The sequence below is a fragment of the Hyaena hyaena genome, unplaced genomic scaffold (genome assembly GCF_003009895.1).
Source record: "Hyaena hyaena isolate Hyena2069 unplaced genomic scaffold, ASM300989v1 scaffold_195, whole genome shotgun sequence".
Classification (NCBI taxonomy): Eukaryota; Metazoa; Chordata; class Mammalia; order Carnivora; family Hyaenidae; genus Hyaena; species Hyaena hyaena.
Window position 1 is genome coordinate 652,126 of NW_024080827.1, and position 22,268 is coordinate 674,393.

The following is a 22,268-nucleotide window of genomic DNA, read 5'->3' on the forward strand; positions in this document are numbered from 1 at the left end:
CAAACAACCTCCCCATCTTAAGGCAAATTGATTAGAGACCTTAATTATATCTGAAAAATTCTTTCACATAAAAACCAAGGCTAGTGATTGATTGGAGACTGGGAGAAGGTATGTGTACACGAGAACCCAAAAGTTTGAGGACCATCCAAGAAGTCTGCCTGCCATACCATGCTTCACCCCTCCCCAGCAGCAGCACTGGGCAAGACCTAAAAGTTCTGAAGATCAGCAACATCCATTTAGCAATTAAGTGCCCTAGCCTCCAAAAGGGATTCTTGGGGTGCCTAGGTGGTTCAGTCAGTTAGGCGTCCGACTTTGGCTCAGGTCATGATCTCATGGTTCGTGGGTTCAAGCCCTGCATCAGGCTCTGAGCTGAGAGCTCAGAGCATGGAGCCTGCTTTGAATTCTGTGTCTCCTTCTCTCTCTGCCCTTCCCCAGCTCATGCTCTGCCTCTCTTTCAAAAATAAATAAACCTCAAAAAAAAAAAAAATCAAAAGCGATTCTATGAAAGCACCTCCTCTCTTGGCTTCCAGGGAGGAGAGGTGTTTTATCCCAAGCAAAGGTTGCCAAGTCTCAACAACTCCTAGTCATCTGTGTTCCCCTGTCCTCATTCTCACAGCTTGACCAGTTTGTGACTGGTCAGACGCAGAGGCAGGGGTTAATTCTGCTACCCCTTAGGAATCCTTGAACATGATGCTTGATCTTGGCCTCTGGTGGAGGTTTTGTTTACAATGTGGGCTGCTGGGACTTCTTCGTCCTCCAATTCAAGGCTCATGTAGCATCTCATTAACATTCTATGACATTATTATTCATTGGGATAATGTACCTTAGAAGCTGTGTCCTAGGAGCAAGGAAAGGACCATTGTGCCACTGTCGGACATCAAGATTTCAGAATAATAGCCCAATTCCTTTCCTTGGAAAACAACAAATAAAGACCATCATAGGGGCGCCTGGGTGGCTCAGTCGGTTAAGCGTCCGACTTCGGCTCACGTCATGATCTCATGGTTCGTGGGTTCGAGCCCCGCATCAGGCTCTGTGCTGACAGCTCAGAGCCTGGAGCCTGCCTCAGATTCTGGGACTCCCAATCTCTCTGACCCGCACCTGCTCACGCTGTCTCTCTATCTCAGAAATAAATAAAAACAATAAAAAAATTAAAAAAAAAAAGACCATCATACAGCACAAGTCCATGTTTGCCTATTCCTGTTACGGAAGGTCATGGAGCCCCAGAGTTATTGTGCCGTGTGGCACCCTGAGCCAGTCATTTCTCCTCACTTTACCTTTTACTCCCTGAACAGTATTACCTCCTGCCAGAGAGAGAGGTGCCAACTGGGAGGAAACACGAGAGGCTCCCATTGTATTAGCAATGCTTTGTTCCTTTAACTGGGCATATGATGTTCATTATTAATTTTTATACATTTGTGTGTATCTAAAATATAGTATAGAAATTTTTCACCGTGGGAAAATGTACCCACAGAGCTCTATAACATGATATCAACCTCTGTAGGCCTATTTTCTCTGCTGAACAGAAGAGCTACACAGAACAGGGAAGCTGACTTTGGTATACGCAACCACACACGCAGTACCTAATACAGAACTGACTCTGAAATCTATTTGTAGACCAGGTGCAAGGTGTCCAGGTAGTTTGGCAAGTTGATTTACCCTTCTCTTTCTCATTCTCCAAATTCTACCCAGACATTAAACCGAGCTCAGCACCATCCTTCCCTAAATCTTTCTGGAATCTTGCAGTGATGTGTGCAGTCTCATGGGCAACTCTATGAATGTCTATATTATTTGCAGTGTGTGCTATAACAGAGGGACACTAAAGAGAATGGACATTTTATAAAGCACTAAGAAGGAGACATGACTTTGTCTCATGTCAACCCACCAATATTTCTGTGGGGCACATTTGATGCTCACGTTAGAGTTCGTTCATGCCAGGATAATACAGTAAGCGTCTGCTATTGACCATGAGTGGTAGAAAACTTTGTAATTCAGCAATGGAAACACAATAGAGGATAAATGTCCTTTCTTCAAGGAGCTTTGAATCAAAATAGGACAATAGGAACCAGGCTCAGGGAGGTCTGTGATCTCTCAGCAAGCCAGAATCAGACCTCAGCACACGGCTCTGACGGTCCTCACACGAGGCAGCGAGCTGGGTGTTTCCCACTCTGCTTCCTTTAGTCTCACAACCCAATAGACTCAGAATACATATTACCAATGAAGGAACTGGTGCCCTGAGCCACTTACACAGCTAGTACAAGATTGTACAGGTTGAGTAACGATCCCTAAATTCCACATCCATGCTGAACCTCACAATGTGAGTGTATTTGGAAATATGATTTTTGCAGACATAGTCAAGGTGAGGTCTTAAATCCAGTGACTACTGTCCTTGTAAGAAGCCCATTTGAAGACACAGAGGGACACACCGGAGGAAGGCCAATGCTGTGGCTAAGATCACCAAGGACTACGGAAAACACAGGACCCCACGAGGGAGGCCTGGACCTCTTCTCTTGCAGAGTCTCCAAAAGAACCACATTACCGACACCTCGACTGATTTCAGACCCCTGGCCTCCTGCACTGTGAGGCAATACATTGTTGTCTTAAGCCACCTGGCTTGTAGTAATTTATTACAACATCCCTAACAAACTAATACAAAGACCGAGGCCAGAGCCAGGCCCATATTTGGTTCCAGAGTCCAGGCCCCGGTGACCACTCTCTCCTCCCTCAGCAAGGCTGAGGAGAGAATGAGCTGAGTGGAGGGAAATGAGCTTTGCAAATTTTGATGTGTTCCTCAAAGGTCATGGGTTTTTTATCATTACGATTTTAGGAGACTCTGTTCCCAACATTACCTGAGAATTGAGTAAAATGTCATTATTAAATAAAATACAGGACACAACCCCTTCTCCATTATTAAATCAACTCTTTAAAATGGTGTTTCCGGGGTGGGGGGCTGGGGGCTCGGTCAGTTAAGCGGCCTCCTTCAGCTCAGGTCGTGATATTATGGCTCAGGGGGTTGAGCTCCACATCAGGTGGGGTGGCGGGGTGAGGCGGGGGGGACTTAGTCAGTTACGCGGCCTCCTTCAGTTCAGGTCGTGATCTTATGGCTCAGGCTCTGTGCTGACAGCTCAGAGTCTGGAGCCTCCTTCAGATTCTGTTTCCCTCTCTCCGCCCCTCCCCTGCTCACGCTCTGTCTCTCAAAAATAAACAATAAAAAGAAATCTTTAAATAAATAAATGAATAAAGTGGTATTTCCAGAATTCCCTCTGCTTTCACTCTGCCACTGACTTGTTGGGATGAGCACTGGCTGTTATATGTAAACCGACTTGACAATAAACTACCTAAGGAAAAAAATTTTTAAAAATAAATAAATAAGCAAACAAACAAACAAAAAACAAAACAAAACAAAACAAAATAACATCCTGGTTGTCCGTGCCCAGGACTGTGTGAGGAAGCCCCCAAGTCATAACCTGAAAACCAGCCAGTTCCCAGTTGTAATAAATTGCATTAGCACGTGCAGGGCCCTGATGGACAGGGACAGGCAAGGGCATCCTGGACTCGCTAAAACTATGTTACATATAAACTTGGTGCTAGATTTTGCTGTTGTTCTTATCATCCAACAACCACTTAAAAAGTCTTCTTTGCATGTAATCAGGTTATAAATAGTAAAGAAACAGTCTCTTCTCCTAAGAGGATTTTCTCAACGACAAGAATGGGCTTTTGTCTTGTTTGATTGTCTGAGTCCCCTCTATCCCCATCACAGCCATGGGCACACACACATGTGCATGCACATGCGTGTGTGCATGCTTGTATGCATGCTTATGCATGCATGTGCATTTGCACACACACACATATACTACACACTCCACATTTCCCTCGAACCTCACTCACCCCTTTCTATCTTCATGGCCAGCTCCCCTTCTACTGGCCTGTAAGAATGTTACTAATAAAAGCTACTATATTCATGCCAGGCACTCTTTAATCTCCACGGTACAGATGTGTAAAGGGGTGCCCGGGTGGCTCAGTCAGCTAAGTGTGTGACTTCAGCTCAGGTCATGATCTCATGGTTCGTGGGTTCAAGCCCCGTGTCAGGCTCTGTGCTGACAGCCAGCTCAGAGCCTGGAGCCTGTTTCAGATTCTGTGTCTCCCTCTCTCTCTGACCCTACCCTGCTCATGCTGTCTCTATCTCCCTCTCAAGAAACAAAAAACAAAACAAAAAAACAGATGTGTAAAATGAGGCACAGAGAGATTATATGAGGTAACCCAGCTCTTTTCCTAATCTTCTCGTATTCTCTCCATAATCCTTTTGTACTTGTGTTCAGGCCTTCCTGGCATTTTAAATTCCACCCTATGCCACTGACTCCAGAATTTCAGACTCCAGCCAGACTTTGTGATCTGAGCTCACATAAACAAACTGCCTAATTTCATCGTTCCTTGGATGTCTCAAACCTCTCAAATGCAAGGTGCTGGAAACAGAACTCCCTCCTTCCCCCACACACCCACTAGAAACTGTTCCAAAGTGGTTACAACCCTCCCCCACCCCCTCACCTCTCAGTAAATGCACCACCATCTCTCCATGCAATTGCTCAATCAAAAAAAACAAAGAATTTCTCACAATTTTTCCTTTCCCATCTCTCCCTTCCTGATCACACAACAGCAGGTGTTGTCTTTTATATCTTCCAAATATACCCCTAGATGGTCCACATTTCCCTGTCTCTGCTCTTGTCCAGACGCACGAGGAGATAGGAGTCTCCTGACTGGCCTCCTTACTTATACTCGGTCCAAAGGACTTCCCTAAAACCAAAACCCAACCCAGCATTTCCCTGAATGACACCTGGTACATCGTATGGTCATGGAACAGGGCCTTTGCAATCAGTCTTAGAAAACTGGCTAAAAGGGGCGCCTGGGTGGCTTAGTCGGTTAAGCGTCCGACTTTCGCTTAGGTCATGATCTCGCGGTTCGTGGGTTCGAGCCCCGCGTCGGGCTCTGTGCTGACTGCCAGCTCAGAGCCTGGAGCCTGTTTCAGTCTGTGACTCCCTCTCTCTCTGACCCTCCCCTGCTCGCACTGTCTCTCTCTCTCCTAGAAATAAATAAAAATATTTAAAAAAAAAAGAAAGAAAACTGGCTAAAAATGCCATCAAATGCTCTCCCTCTCTCTCTCCATCTCCCTCTCTCTCTCCTTCTTCCCTTCCCCCATCAAATCCTCTCCCTCTCTCTCTCCCTCTCCCTCTCCGCCTCCCTCTCTCTCTCCTTCTGCCCTTCCCCACTTGTACTCTCTTTCTCTCAAAATTAATTAATTAATTAATAAAATTCACTCCAGATCATTGGCAATATTCCTAGGGAGCTCGATTTGGAGCAGAGGGACACTTATGTGGAGTGGGGGATGCTACCATGATTGGTGAGCTAACCAGCACTTAAGGGAAGGGGATGCCACCAAGGGATGTGACTTGCAATCTGCTCCTGACATTCCTGGTGGGTGCTCCAGGCCTCTGCCCTGCAGCCCTCTGTGCTCACCCCTTCCACGGCACAGTCTGCTGCCACCGCGTTGCATTTATGTTTATTGTTTCATGATGTCAGACTCTAGCTTTCTGTTTAGGATACTCAGAACATAGAGGCCAACTAAAAAGGTTTTTTTTAATTGAAAAACACCTGTAGTCCAATCATCCAAAACTTCCTCAGTAAACCATCTGGTGGATGCTCCTTGGGCATCTTTTCCCATGTGTGCATCTGTGAGTTTGTGTGTACAATCAAAATTAGACTCATAATATCCACAGCCTTTCCTAACCTGCTTTTTGCACTTTATAATATCTGTATAGGAACTAATTCTGATGTCCACTCATATCCACTTGTATCATAACATGTAGTGGCTGCTTGATGCTTCACAGCATGTTCTAGGTAACCAGTCTGTGGCCCTTGACTATTGGGTTGTTCCTAACATTTCACTTTGATAAATAAGCTATGGTGAGTACCCTTGTATTCATACCTTTTCACCTTTTTTTAGGTGAAAATTTTTTAGGATAAATCGGCAGAAATAAATTTCTCTTATTAAAATATTCACTTTTAAGGGTTTAGAATATACTGCCAAATATTTTTTTTGGAAAATCTATGTCTCTTGAGTGGCACCTGAAGGTTCCTGTTTCCCCACAACCTGGCAAACACTGGGGTTTAACATTCTTTCTTCTCTCGACCTAATGGGCGAGCAGTGGTATTTTACTGTTTTATTGTCAGTTGTTTCCTTCATTATTGATGTGAGTAAACCTCTTAATGTATTCATTAATCGTTTCTGTTCTTTTCCTTTTGCAAATGACCAGTTAGCTCGCTTTCTCTGCCCATCTTTCTTTTGGGGCATTTGCCTTTGTTTTTAATGATATAAAAATGTTTTTATGAAGATAAGCTTTTGTCATTGATATTGCAAAAATATTTCAATACAGTCTGCCTTTGTCATTTTAACTTTGGTTATGGTATTTTAAACATTCAGAATCTGTTTAGTGTGATGTAGTCGTATTTAGCTTTCATTTCTTTTATGGTTTCTGCCTGGGGTCAGGCTTTGAGAGCTCGTCTCCACCCTGTGATTACGTAAATGTAAACCAGATGTCAGCTTGGTCACTCCAGCTGCGACAGCTGCAGTCACAGGCTCTATATGTAGGAAGCTCAGCCCATTCACCAGTTTCCATAATAAATCCACTCATACCAATTGTTTCGTGGAGATTGAGGGAGGGCACAAAGGTGGGGGCTTCCCATGATGAAGGACACATCACCATTAAGTACCACAATCCCACCATCAGGTTCTCTTCTGGCCAAATCTCCTTTCTATTTCTCTCTCTAGTGAGCACCAAAAGTTCTTTTATTATGCAGAGCAATTAATGAACCATCTTTTGATATGTAAGCATTCCTTGAGGGTCTTGACCTGTAACCCAAAGAGCCGATCAAGCATTTCTTCCAAATAAATATCCCACTGCCTTCCAAAAGATTTTGGTGCATATGTATGTTTCCGACTGATTACATAAATATATTGCTATATTTTCCTCTAGTGATTAATAGCTTTATACTCAACATTTGAGGATTTCTGTTATTATCTGCGTCTGCACAACTGCAAGACGATTTTTGGAATTCTTGCCTCTCCAGCCCCAGCCATGGATTGGGAGCTATAGGAGGGTAGCAGGTGTATTTGTTCTCTTTTGTATCTTCAGTTCTTTTCACAGCACCAGATGCATAGTAGGTGCTGAACAAATAAATATTGACTGAATGGGGAAGGTGCAGGGAAACATTATTGAGGCCAGATTTAGAAATGTCCCCAATTCAAATGAGGCTTGCCCTCTCCAAAAGAAACTCAAAAACTTTCTCCACTGGACTGATTGGAATTTTCCACCTTTGTTTAAAGTACTCTGTAGGGAAGGATTTGTTTTAGCCTGCCTTGGATCTCTTTTCCCTTCTTTTGGTGACTCTGCCCCGATTTCCCTTTGAACTGAGGGTGAGCAGGGTGCGCTGCTTTGGGCTGATCAGAACACTGTGTCCCTATGGCCATGTCATTGTTTCAGGGATGGACATGTGACTTAAGCCAGACCACTGATGGGTTCTCCAGGACTGGTGATGGAAGTTTCAGGAAAGAGATGCTCTTTTTGCCTGTGATGGGGGAGTTAATGTATTAAACTGAAAATAATGTGGAGAGATGCTCTATAGTAACCATCTTGGTCAACCTGCAGAAATAAGGAACACAGTTCTGGGAGATGAAGACAGATTTTTACAAAGATTATTTGAATACTGGCTCTAGGTTTCATTCCTCTCTTGGCCAATTTGAGCTAGACTGTGGTCTCTTGAACCCTTCTCAAATATTGTTCACAGTCTTGACTAAGACAGACTAATGTATGACCTCTGTATCAGAGACCTGGGCTTATAACACAAAGATGTCAGAATCATTGACCTCTGGGTCATTGTTGCCCTGGTCTATCCCTTTAAGCTTCCTAGGGTATGCTAGAATCCATAAATAAGGGCCCTCCTGGAATAGGGCATTAAGAAGGAATAATTGAGCCCCTACTATGCATCATGTATCATGAATACACTTATTATCTCTATTCTTTCCACCAATTATGTAATGTTACTCATATGGAATGGGGGCTTTTACTAAATCATATCAAATGCACAAGGCACCCAGGTGGTATGTGAGCAGCAGTCATGTGGTGGTTATGAGTGTGGTCTCTGGAGCTAGACCATCTATACCTGATATCCAATTCTGCTACTTAATCTCTGCAAGGCCTTGGAGAAGTTACTTAAATTGTGTGTGCCTCACTTTCCTCACCCCTAAATGATGGTAATAAAAGAACTGCCTTATAGAGTTGTTTGAGGGACTCGATGAGATCATATAGGGAACAGAGGCTGCCAGTTGACGAGTGCTTAATAGGAAATTAACTATTATTGTTTCTTGGTATAATTAGGCTAGGCTGGACAATCAGAAGCCCATATCACTATGAAAATCATGCTGTCACTGTGATACCCCATAAATAACTAAATTCACTTTAATATAGTGCTACCAGGGCCCTGTTTTGGTTGCTTAACTTGGATACCCAACATATTCCCCCACCTCTGTATCATCCTGATCATAGAACAAGAAGGATATGAAGCATGGAGTACTGGTATGATCTTTTTCTCAGAGTGGAGGAACGTTCTGATAGAGAATGTGTGTGTGTGTGTGTGTGTGTGTGTGTGACCATGAGGGGATAGGGGCTGATAACATTATATGGGCCCTGAATCAACTCTTAGAAGGTAGCTTGGTCCTTGTGCTTCCCATTTATGGGAGCCAATACATCTTACTTTTCCTCAAGCAAATTAGGTACAACCTCTATCAAAACCGAAATGGTCCAAAAGACACAGTCTCCCAAATTTTTAAAGGACTTTGCTGATGAATATTACCCTCCTCCAACTCCTGAAGAATCATATCTCTCAGCCAAAGCAGAAGGCAACTCCACTCATTCATTCATTCACTCACTCAGTCATTCATTCACTTCATAAATTCTTATCGAGTGTCTACTCTGTGCCCACATGACTTAATTGTTTCTGTATTGACTATGACATTGGGGTGGTGGTCTCACTTTGGTCACCATGAGTTTCTCTTTCCTTTTTTGGAAAATGGTGCTAAATATCCCTAAACATTCCTAGTGACCAAACAAGTCTTCTATTTTGAAAACTCTGAAGTGCTCTATAAAGATGGGATGATAGCTCTATGTTCTGGAAATCTGAGTAGGGAACAAGACCTCTACAGTATTATTAATGCTGATTTTACAGCTCTTTGGGGAAGCAGGTAGAATGTAATGGCTAGTTAAAATGTCTGTGGTAAATTAGTCTTACCGCAAAGATTCCATATGAGAATTAACACAGAGTGACACATGGTGGTAAACATGTAAGTCTGAAATTGTTTATCATTACATGAATTTTTTTCACTTTCATAGAGTTTTAAAGGCATTCTTTCAAAGGCAGAGCAGAGCTATAAAGTACGTATCTTGTCACCGTAAAATAAGGTAAGCATAATAACAAATTCTAAAATGTACTTTCTAAGCACTCACTATGAGCCAGGCACTGTGTGAAGAATTCTGTAGGATTTTCTCTGTTAAATTTCACACTGCCCTCTAAGTTCTTCTCATTGTATAGATGAGGAAACTGGGAAAAGTTACAAATCCAGTCCCAAATCATAGCACTTGTAGAAGTAGAGGCAAATCTACAGTAGATTTAGTTTTCTTAGTGAATGTTCCCAGGAAGCCTCTGTAGAAGGTTCAGTGTCCGAAGCAGGTATTTTAGCGTGGTAGAACTTGGACTTAGAAAAGAAGGAGGCAGGGGCGCCTGGGTGGCTTAGTTCGTTAAGCGTCCGACTTTCGCTTAGGTCATGATCTCGCGGTTCGTGGGTTCAAGCCCCGCGTCGGGCTCTGTGCTGACTGCCAGCTCAGAGCCTGGAGCCTGTTTCGGTCTGTGACTCCCTCTCTCTCTGACCCTCCCCTGCTCACGCTGTCTCTCTCTCTCTCTCTCTCCTAGAAATAAATAAAACATTAAAAAAAAAGAAAAGAAAAGAAAAGAAGGAGGCAGGAGAAAGAGTGTGAACAACGCGAAGAAAGGCATGGAGGTAAAGAGCAAGATACATGAATGGGACACAGATCGCAAAACTGATTGGGGAGTAGTTGTTTGAATTTAAGGTAAGATTAAGATTGAAAAAAATATCTTAGGGAGAGACTGTGGAAGGCTTTGAATGGCAGGGTCAAGAGTCTAAGCTTGTTTTATAGGCAATGGGGAGAAATAGAAAGTTAAAGCCATGACATGTCATCATCAAAATGCTACCCAAGGAGACCACTCAGCCTGCCGTGTGCAGAACAGACAGAAGAGAATGATCGCGGGCCCAGGGAGACTGAGTAGGACACTACTCCAGCACTGCACCAAGAGAGACTTTGTGTCTACATGTGAAATGTGAAGGGGAAATTTGATTGTCAAGGCCAAGGAGATGTCTTTCTGATGACCTATTTAAGACATTTGGGTTTTGTTTGCTGGCTTTGTTTTTGCAGAGAATCAGCTCTCTGGCTTAAAGTCTAGTAAAGCATGTGATTGCCTTTAAGATTTTGCAAACACACAGGGAGAGAAAAGGCTACCCTCCCTGCAGCTTCTTGAGATTTCCTCATCCAAAGACTTTCTCTTCTTGCCAAGAATGTGCATGGCTTGAGCCAGCTAGTTCTGGCAATGTTCCCTTATTCCTCCTGGAGCGCCACCCCCCGCAGGGCTCTCACCGGGGCCCAGGCTCCATCCAAAAGTTAGAAAACCTGCCAAGGCCTCCGAGCCTCCCATATGATCCCACTCCCTCCCAGTTCAAGTTTGGCCTTCTGGCTGAAAACTGAATATTTTGGACTTTGAAGAAAACATGCTCTGTTTTGCCCCATGGCATCTCCAGTGTGAAGGGAAATAGACTGGCCTTTGTTACTTTGTCCGCGGTAGAAGATTACGGGCGGTCCCCAAAGCTGGGGGTGGGGGGGGGTTGGTGGCAGGAGGTAAGGTCTGGTCAGTTGACTTAGCATAAGGCCTGCATTGTCCTGGCGGCCTCTTGGAGAAACAAAACTTTCCAAGGAGCTGAGCTCCCTACTTGGGCGCAGAGCCTAGCGGGCCTGATTACCCAGCACTTTCCCTGAATGTTTCTCATCTTCTACGATCTTCTTGGGCTTTGAACATAGCTGCCGCATTGATATGCAGGATGGTGTCTTCCTCGCATGGGCTCTTTTGTGAAACAAAAGGCAAAGCCAAAGAACCTTGAGAATCCAAGGCTGTGCATGTACGCAGGCAGGTGATTCTTAAAAACTGAAACATGGAAATGCCACCATTGGCTAGCAAGCACGTATGAAATTCCTGCTCCAGGACAGCTGCTGGACTGGGCAGAGCCCTAATTTGAATTCAAGACCCCTGCCCCTGAATTCACGTTCTCTCCACCAACCCAGTGTTTTGTTCTGTTTATTTTTGTTTAGCAGTAAAGCCTTCAAATAAAATCTTACCTAGAGTGCAAACTTCCAAACTCTATCTAAAACTACAAGTGGCATGCTAGTATAAACAAAAACTATTTGTTTAAAATTATAAGAGATAATTGAAAGACAGTGAAACCAATGAGTCATTCATTTCTAATTAACACACACACAAAAATTAGAGGGCACAGACAACAACTATAACCCAGTTATAGTTCTCTGTAAGCTTCAGAATCTTTTTGTTTTGTTTTGTTTTGTTTTTTACAAAAAGAGAGAGAGAGAGAGCAGTGGGGAAGGGCACAGAGAAAGAACCTTAAGCAGGCTCAGGGCTCAGTGTGGAGTTGGACGCAGGGCTCGATCCCATGACCCTGGGATCATGACCTGAGCTGAAATCAAGAGGTGGCTGCTCAACTGACTGAGCCACCCAGGGGCCCCCAGAATCTATTTTTGAATTTTGTTTTTGTTGTACAGAATTGAACAAAAGTCTTTTCTACACAGATACATAGCTGCAAAGGATTGGCAGTTCCTAAATAGCTAATCCTGAAGGCTCAGCATGCTCATTCTTCAAAAATCTAGTCAAAATATTATTAAGCTGATTTGCTATTAATATTTAATTATGACTTTGCATTTTTTATCATAAGCTTAACTATCTAAATCAGATCAGTAGCCCTTAAAATGTATCATCACTTGAGAAATTGCCTATGTTTGCATTGTTGTCATGATGTCAGGTCTTACCTTTCAACTTTCTTTGTGTGACTTAGAATCATGTAAAAGTAGGGTGTATAACGTTTCATATATATATGTATATATATATATATATATGTATATACACGTGTGTGTGTGTGTGTATGTATGGTTTTACATGAGAGGACCAGATTGAACCAGAATTGAAAAGAAAAAGAAAGAGAAACAAAAGGCAAGATACCTTCCAAGTCAATGTTACATTGCAAAAGAGTTTAGAAACCCACATCAGGATACCAGGACACAGCTTTCATATAAAGCTTTCCCCAGAGTGATATAATCTGGCAACCCCAAGTAACTCATTGATGGCCTCAGCTGAGTTAAAGTTTAATCTGTAAGACATCTAAATGTGTGTTGTTTTACGTAAACAATTTAATAGGTATTACAAATGTGAAAGAAAAATAATTTAGAAATACTTCCAGAATTCCTAATGTACTTAAAAAAATTTTTTTAACATTTATTCATTTTTGACAGAAAGAGACAGAGTGTGAGCAGGGGAGGGGCAGAGAGAGAGGGAGACACAGAATCTCAAGCAGGCTCCAGGCTCTGAGCTGTCAGCACAGAGCAGGGCTCGAACCCATAAACTGTGAGATCATGACCTGAGCCGAAGTTGAACACTTAGCCGACTGAGCCACCCAGGTGCCCCTAAAACATTTTTTAAGAAACATCCCTCTACCCCAAGGTTTTCCACACAGTCCCTGAGCTGCTTTGACAAACAAGCCCAAGAACAGCAAGAGGTTTAAACAAGAATGTTGTAAGTGCAGCTCCGGGCACATGAGCATTTATGTAATGATCAGTTCCTGGGCACTCATGGGAGGATAGGAGCCATGTTGATGCACAGGTGAGTGGACATGGTCCCTGAGGGCTTAAATCTGGATTCACTGAGACCACAAGCAATTGTTGAGCTCCTACCACGTGGTAGCTAGTGAGTTAGGGCGTTTAGAGATGTACCAGTGAATAGAAGAAAAAATGTCCTTTTGCTTACACTGTACAAATTCTATCTGGAGGAGCAAGTGCTTAAATTCTAGGAGGGCTGTGAGGGCACCTGGGTGGCTCAGCCGGTTAAGCGTCCTACTTAGGCTCAGGTCATGATCTCACAGTTCGTGGATTCAAGTTCCGTGTCGGGCTCTGTGCTGACAGCTCAGAGCCTGGAGATTGCTTCAGATTCTGTGTCTCCCTCTCTCTCTGACCCTCCCCTGCTCACGCTGTCTCTCTCTCTCTCAGAAATAAATAAAACATTAATTTTTTTTTTTTAATTCTGGGAGGGCTGGTGTGAGGAGATACAATAGAATGCATACACATGTCACACACAGAAGCCCAACTAGAAAAACAATGACGTTAGCGGCACAGGTAGATGCAGGGAGAATGAACAGAGGATTTTTTTTTTCAGTGAATGACTATATAGCTATTTTAGGCTGGGCAGCTAGAAGCTTCTTGGAGAATGTGATGTTCAATTTTTCTTTAATTTTTTAAAATGTTTTATTTATTTCTGAGAGAGAGAGTGAGAGACAGAGTGAGCAGGGGAGAGTCAGAGAGAGAGGGAGTCACAGAATCCGAAGTAGGCTCCAGGCTCTGAGCTGTCAGCACAGAGCCTGATATGGGGCTCGAACTCATGAACTGCAAGATCATGACCTGAGCCAAAGCCAGACGCTTGACAGACTGAGTCTCCCAGGTACTCCAACGCTTCAGCATTTCTAATAACAAAGGACTAAAACAGCAACAACAACAAAGTCACAGTATCATTAATATACCGTAAAGATGAGTAACTATTCCTTCATATTATTCCATGCCAAGACTGTGGTCAAATTTCCACTTATTTTTGCACAAGGAGCAGAAAGTACCAAGGTCAGAGGTGCGAGCTGGTTTGGCATTTGTGGAACCAAGAGAAGGCAGGTGTAGTGCAAGCACAAGTCCACAAAAACCGGACATGTAGTAAAATAATGTAAACACTAAAACTAGGGACTGGAGTTTTAGTTTTAGGGACCGGAGTATGATTGGTATTACAAATAGCTCAAGGTCAAAGTCAAGGAGACTGGCATGGCTTATAAAGGGAGAGAACTCCTTGAGCCCTGGAGGGAATACAAATCAAGTAAGACTTCCTGGAAGAAGTCCTGAAGTTGTACAGGGTCTGGAAATCAATTCTGCAACCATCTGTTTATGCAGAGAACCTAAATTCAATTACTCTCATGGTCCTGGCAAGTTAAGTAAATGAGTGGAGACCGTGGGTAAACCTGAGGACGTGGTGGGGACTGAGGAGTACTGAGTGAAGCACTCATGTCCCATCTGAAAAGGGCTACCATCCCATAGGCACCAATAAATTGTTCCCATGAAGGTGTGTTGTCTCATGGTTGCAGTGTCTTTTTGTTGTTATTGTTTTATAGCTGTTTATAGTGACCCTCCAAAAGATAATCCATTTTCTAATCCTTGGAACCTGTGAATGTGACCTTATTTAGCCAAAGGGTCAAGTGTAATTAAATTAAGGGTCTTGAGACAAGACCATCAGGGATTACTCAGGTGGGCCCTAAATCTGATGACAGGTGTCGTGGGAAGAGACACACAGAACAGAGACAGAGACTGGAGCGATGCTAACAGCCACCAGCAGCTGAACCAGCATATGGGATCATTCTCTCCCAGAGCCTGTGTAGGCAAACATGTCCCCACCAACATCTTGATTTCAGATGTCTGGCCTCTAGAACTGTGAAAAAAAAATTAATTTCTGTTGCTTTAAGCCATGAGATTGTGGACATTTGTTTTGGCAGCCCCAGGAAACTAACATACTCTACTTCACAGTGCTCTGAGATGAAGTCAGATACCACATACAGGGTAGACTTAGTGAAGGTGAATGCTTCCCTTTAATTAGTGCTTGTTAAATGATGTGAATGTCCCCCACCTAGTTGGTTATCCACAGAGAACTCACCATGGCAGTAAGAAATTGCTGATTTGGGCCCCTCTCTTGCATGACCCCCTTATAACATATTCCGCATGTTATCTGTTTCTGCAAAAATTGCAAAAGTAACACATCTTTGTATTGTTCTTCCAAGAGAGCCCACCAAACTGTGTAAGCCTCAGGTCCCACAAGATCTGGGTCTGGCCCTGTTTATTGGCCATGAAGGCTAAAAGTCTGGCCCCTCAATCTATCACCTGGTAGTGTTTATCGTGCACTTACTATACGGCAGGCACCGTGAAGCTGAGTTAACTCAGACCTGGAAGCAGAGGGAGAAGGAGGGAAAGATTGTGGTTCTTCACATTGCCCTGACTTCTTCCCTGGCTCTGATACTCCAAAGAGCCATATTTGTTCATATCTTGTCATGCCACCAAAGAAGTGAGATGACTCCCAGGAAACATTCAGTAGCATTGCAAATCTCAAAAATGAAAGTGGAGTCAATGAAAATGTTAGTTGAGCGGGGGCTTTGTGGATGCAGCATCTATGAGGATGAGTAGGAAGTCCTAAAGTGAGGCAAGGGTGGGGAGGATCCTGTAGAGAGGAAGCACTGGCTGGTGCTTGGCAGATGGGGCGTTGGAGGGGCCGCATGATGGTCACGCAGCCAGAGAAGTGGTCAAGGGCAAAGGTGTCTGGTCTGTGGATACCTGCTGTCAAAACTGGACTTCACCTGTTGGAACCTGAGAGGCACTCTAGGGTTGTGGGCATGGTGGTGACAGGACTGGATTCATTGGTGGTGCAAGGTGACACTTAAGACTTTATTCGCGTGATGTGGTTTCAGATCCTTGTAAGACACTATGTTCTTTTATGCCTTTTCCTACAACATTAAAAATATTTTTTATTATTTTATTATTATTAGTTAACATACAGTGTAGTATTGGTTTCAGGAGTAGAACCCAGTGATTCATCACTCACATATAACACCCAGTGCTCATCCCAACAAGTGCCTTCATTAATGCCATCAACCACTCAGCCCATACCCCACTCAACATCCCTCTAGCAACCCTCAGTTTGCTCTCTGTAGTTAAGAGTCTCTTATGGTTTGTCTCCCTCTCTGTTTTTATCTTATTTTTCCCTCCCTTCCCCTATGTTCATCTGTTGTCTTTCTTCAATTCCATGTATGAGTGAAATCATATGATATTTGTCTTTCTCTGCTGACTTATTTCACTTAGCAGAATACACTCTAGTTCCATCCATGTTGTTACAAATGGCAAGATTTCATTCTTTTTGATCACCAAGTAATATTCCGTTTTATATATAGCGAGAGCCCTTTTCCTACATTTTGTTGTTTTACCTTTATGCCTCTCACTACACCTGGTAACCCAGAGTTCTCACATGATCCAAGATAGGCCATCATTTTCTCTTTCTCAACATGCTGAGTGTTAAGTTGGGACTCACAGATGCGGCAGAGATGGATGGCAGTTAGAGTTGAGCTCTCTGGCAGTAACCATGGGAGAGAAATTCACCTGCTCTTTCTTCCCAGGTACCTGGGGCCACCCTGCTCCACATCTTTCCTGCAGCTTTGTTATTGATCCTCAGTTCTGTGAGGTCATTGTTTGCTAAAGGTAGAACCTGTTTATGCTAATTGTCATTAACCTATAGGCATATTTACTCCCAAACTTAACACTTAATCTTTCCCTCCACACCTGGCTAGTGACTTGACTCCATAGTCTATTAGTTAGTTTCAGATTTTGTCACTTACTAGTAAACAATGGCCATAGGCAGAGAAGATTGGATTCTTTTTATTATTATTATTATTATGTTTTATTTTAGAGAGTGAGAGAGCACATGAGAGCAGGGAAGTGGGGCAGAAGGAGAGAGAGAGAATCCCAAGCAGGCAGCATAGAGTCCAACTCGGGGCTCCTTCTCACAACTGCAAGATCACAACCTGAGCCAATATCAAGAGTCAGGTGCTCAACCAAAAGAGCTACTCAGTCGACCCTCAATCGGTCTTTTAATTAAAACAAACAAACAAACAAAACTTGAAGTGGAGAGTCTTCCATTTATCCCTGTCCAATCTCACGATTCGGATTTCACCTTAGCTTTTGTCTCTCAAGATCATTTTGAATTTTGATTCTATCATTTACCCTATCTTCTCTCCCTCCCAGGTTTGTTTCACTTCAGATTTTCCCATAAGCCCTCAATGTTTTTCCCAAGGCAGAGAGAGAGGAGCCTGACACAATTTAAGCACTTCAGAAATAAATAAATGTAGGGGAGGACTTTGGACTCCCACTGGCTGTGGAATTATGGAGTTCAAATCAAGTTACCAAGATTTCAAGTGGCGGATGGACCCCAGATGATAAGTGGGTTACCCTTGGGAAATCTGACTTCACACAGAACTGCAAAGGCAGGCTGATTTGCACCCTCCTGCTAGGAGATCATTAACATGCTGAGGCCACGGGAGTAAGTGGAAAGAGTCATAACTGTGGAGGCAGAGTGAAGGGGCAATGAGATTAAATGCAGCGACTCCTGGGCCTCCCAACTCTGCTATTACTCTTGATCTAGCAAAGAGTCTCTCTCTGGTTCCTTCCCTCTGTGCTACATGGAACAGGAAAGTCAGCCTTCCCCTCATGCTGATGCCATCTTTTTGCTGTCATGGATTGAGAATGGCTTCCAGAGATCACTACCCTGTTATCTGTTATTGCTAGGCTGAGCAGACTAAGGGCAGCCCCTCTGAAACCAAAATCCCTTTTCAATTTTTTAATGGTCTGGTAAGACTAGCTGAGGACAGTCTCCAGACAAAGATACAGCATTCATACACTGTGCAAGTGAAAACTGCTCTTGGGGCAGGGTGAGGTTTGTGCGAGCCCTCAACCCTTTCTCACCCTGGCAGGAAATCCCACTTTTATGCATCTTCTATACAGGATTTCAGCATCAAATCTTACCTAAATAATGGGTTCTGCATTTAAAAAAGGACTTGAAAACATCTGTTCCTTGGTACTTTGGGTAATTAATCTGTCTCCTATTTGTTTTGGGGTAGGAGCAGAGAGAGATAGATTATTTGAGGAAAGTTCTCACTCTGCCCATAGATATTCCCTTGATTCACCTGGAGGTAGATGTGGTGTAGCCATCTGTATTTTGTTAATTGCAAGAAATAAAAACCTTCTTCAAGCAGACTTAACAACAAGGAGCCTTCACTGGCTCATGTAATTGGAAAATTCAAAAGGTAACTTGCTTCAGGTGTTGCTGGATCCAGGTGCTCAAAGGCTATCAACAAGTGGTTACTGCTTTTCTCATCCAGTGATGCTTTCTTTTGTGTTGGTTTATTAATTAATCATGTTCATCTGACCACTTTAAAACTAATCAACTTGTTCAGAAGGATGCTGACTGGCCAGCCTGGATAATACATCCATATTTATGGGGAGGCTGATAGGTAGGGAAGAGGCAGTCTCTGAAAAGAAAAGAAAGAATCTGTTGCCAGAATAAAAGGAAAGAAGTATTGGTGGACAAAATGATAAAATATATGTATCCAGTTAGAAAAGAACAGGGATCCCAGAAACTAGGCACATGTAACATATGGATAGGGGTGGCATGGCATACCAGTGATGAAATGAGAAGCTACTTAATAAAGAGTGTTGATAAAATGGTTACTCATATTGGGAGGAGGCGGGGAAGGGATAATTGAATCACTACCTCATACCATATACTACACGTGAATTTCAGATGAATTAGGAACCCAGGTAGCGAACTAAAAACTTTCACGTAATACATTGAGGATATCTTTCTCCATCTGGGGTAGGGAAAGATTTTTTTTTAAGACACAGAGCACTAATTTTAAGAGATTGAATATAATTAAGAAATTTCATTGATCAAAAATAGATATAGTAAGGAAAATGAAGATTCAAACTATAAGCTGGAATATATATATATATATATATATACTATCTGTAATCAACCAAAGATTAGTAACTAACTAAACTAACTCAAGGTCCTGGAGAGTGGGGGAGACAAATCCGGTGTACTTCTGGTACCACCACCTTGGGGGCTGAGTCTACTCATTTCTCTCCCAGGCGGCACATCTGCCTCTTGTGCCTCACTCACCTACCCTCACGTCACCAACACACAGGCCTAACCAGGACAGTTCCCTACTTACAACTGTTGGTGTCACATCTTTATGACAAGTTCCCTTCACAGTCAAGCTCCGAATGATCTTTCTTGCTTCATTTCCCACACCCAGAACTCCCGTCACTCCAGACTATCTTAAATTTCTCAAGTCATGTGCTGCCTCCCTCCATGTGCATGGCTGCGTGAGACCTTTCCACAGCAGGCAGTTTCTGAGACTGTTCCTGGACCCCTCCTCTTCTGCTCACTGGGCAGTGCATGCAGCTCACTGAGAGATGTGGTCACCTCACTTCTGATTCTGACTCTGCCACAAATAAGCTTAGTGACTTGGAGCAAAGCTCTTCCCCACTCTAGGTCCCAACATCCTAATTGCTGAAATGAAGCAGTCTAAGGTGGTTTTGAGAGCCCTTCCACCTGGAATATTCTCTAATTCTAGGGATAGTGGTATAGACTTATCTTCGAGACTCTCATCGCCCGTTATCTTCTGCTAATTTGAAACATAACTGGCCTTTGGCTAGTGAAGAAGAATTGGGGGTGAGGGAGACACAGTGAGAACCTTTATGTGGAATCCAGTTTGCTGGGTGTTTCCATACCTAGGATCAGGACTGTGATGGAGAAGTGTCATTTCCCTCTGACAGGTAAGTTGGCCATCATCCAACATTGGCTGATGCACCCTCGCTGAGGCCAACATGGCCAGTTCATGGTTTCAAATACATGTTTAGTTTGCCAAGTCTTTGAGGATAAAAAGGTAATTTTATTATAAAACATTGTTGTGTGACAGTGAAAGTACTCCTCATTTTGAAATTTACAGTGACGAATAGTTTTATTTTTATACCCACCATTTCCTTGTGAAGAAATTAAACAAATAAACAGATGCCTCCCTCTCTCATCTCTCCCTCTCTGTTTTGGCTTGGGTCCACAGACAATACAGTGCTTTCTGCACCATCTGCTGGCTTTGTAAAGGTAATTAACAAATGCGCACTATTCCCAGATGAGGCTGGTTTATAAAGGACAAATCACACCAGGCAAACAGGCGAAGAACAAAATAAGAGCATTGCAGGCATGCTAGGTGGCCGAGTCCCAGACACCAGTAGAGTGTGTTCTTACAGCCACTTGTCAATTTTAACTCCTGCAAATGAATTCAAATGGATTTAAGTAAGGAAATTGAATATCACCCCTGCTGGGAGGCCCTGAATACAAAGTGAGGACAATTTCAGGGTGTCCAGTCATTTTGTCTGTCAGATTTTATTTTCTGTCTATATTTATGGTAATTTTTTAAAGAGGGAGAAATAAAAACATATGTCAATGAAAGCTCAAGATAGGACATCATCTGGGACACTGAATTCTACCCTCAGAGGCAGACAGCTTCTGTCTCTCACTAATTATCTGACCTTCAACATGTCATATTGCCACTCTGAGACTTGGCTCCACACCTGTAAGTCGGGAAAAATAGAAATACCAAACTTTCAGGGCTGTAACAATGAATGAGAACAAATTCAGATCAGGAGTCTCATTCAGGGCCTGGCTAGCCCTGTGCCCATTATAAGTGATGGCAGTTGTTGTTGTTGTTGTTGTTGAATTTATCATTTTCAGGTGAGGATCCTTGACAGATGGCCTAATCCACCCTTAGCTGCAGGGGATTAATAATCCTTCTAGCAAGACCTACATCCTAAGAGGGACAGAAGCATTGTGAATAAAAGGAAACACTGGAGGAGTTGACCTTAATAGAGAAAGTAAGTCCTAAAAGTGTGTGTTTCAGGGCAGAAAGATACAACCACAGCCTATACATGTTCAAAATGCATAAAAACCAACAAAGTAAGTGCTCATTTGGACTACGACTAAGGGTTGGAGTAGGAGATGTATGGGAATTTAAAAAGTAAGAAGAAATTAAAAGATGGGTTGCAATAAGATTAAAACATGAATTGCAGAAATAGAGAATTGTCTTCCTGGGAATGAGGAAGTTCTTACATGGCATGTTTAGAGTTAGATTGGATCAAATAAGAGACTCCCCTCAGTAATCTTACAGAGGCTCTGAAAAGAGATAAGTGAGATAATGATGATAATGATGAAGATGAAGATGATGATGATGACAGTGGTGATGATAATGATGATGAAGATGGTGGTGGTGGTGATAAATGCTTCTTTATATTCTTGGCCTCTGACTGGCCTAGTCAGAGCCCAAGGAGTCTGTTTCTAGTTGCCCAGAGAAAAACACCCCCAGATAGTGTTGTTTTATGAGACTTCTGGGGCTACTCAAGGCAAAGTCTGAGAGCTGGTGTTTGTTTTCTAATGGCAACAAAAGATGACCCTGGTCAGTCAGATGATGACTTCCATGGTCCACAGTCTGACTGATGGCTGGAACTTGATATTTCTGGAAGGAAATATCTTAATAAATATCAAGTTCACCTGCACTTGCCACTTGTGCCAGATCTCTTAAAACATCAGTGTGCTGAGGGATACCTGGCTCATTGCCAGACTAGCCACCAGCCAGCAGCCCAACCTGGGAGAACAAAAGACACCACTGTCCATCACTTATTTAAGGGACATTTTCTTCTTCCTACTTGACAGGCATCAATATTGACATTCTCCTTGGTGAAGGCTGGGAATTTAGGGTACAGTGACCTAACTGCATCCAATTCTTCATCTGAAATACAGGTTGGATTCTACGTCTTCCATGATGTGTTCTCCAAGACCATGGCCAACCATGGAGAGATGCATGCTCCTCCCCCGTCCCACCTCATGCCAGGGGCATCCTGATATCATTGTTCATCAGGTCAACTTCCTCATAACAGAAGTAACAATTATAATTGGAAGTACAAGGGAGGGATACCTGTAGAGACCAAAGGAAGACTTGATAGGTGGGGCCATATCCATGGTCCTGTTTGCTGGACTGGAGTGTGCAGGGAGCCAGCCATTGAAAGGGGTTTGCTAGGTAAGATCAGAAACAGTTTTGCATAGCATGTTAATATATTTAGACCTTATTTTGTGGGCAAAGGAAGAAATTTAGAGTTTTAAACAGCAGTGACATGATTATATTTGTGTTTGAGAAG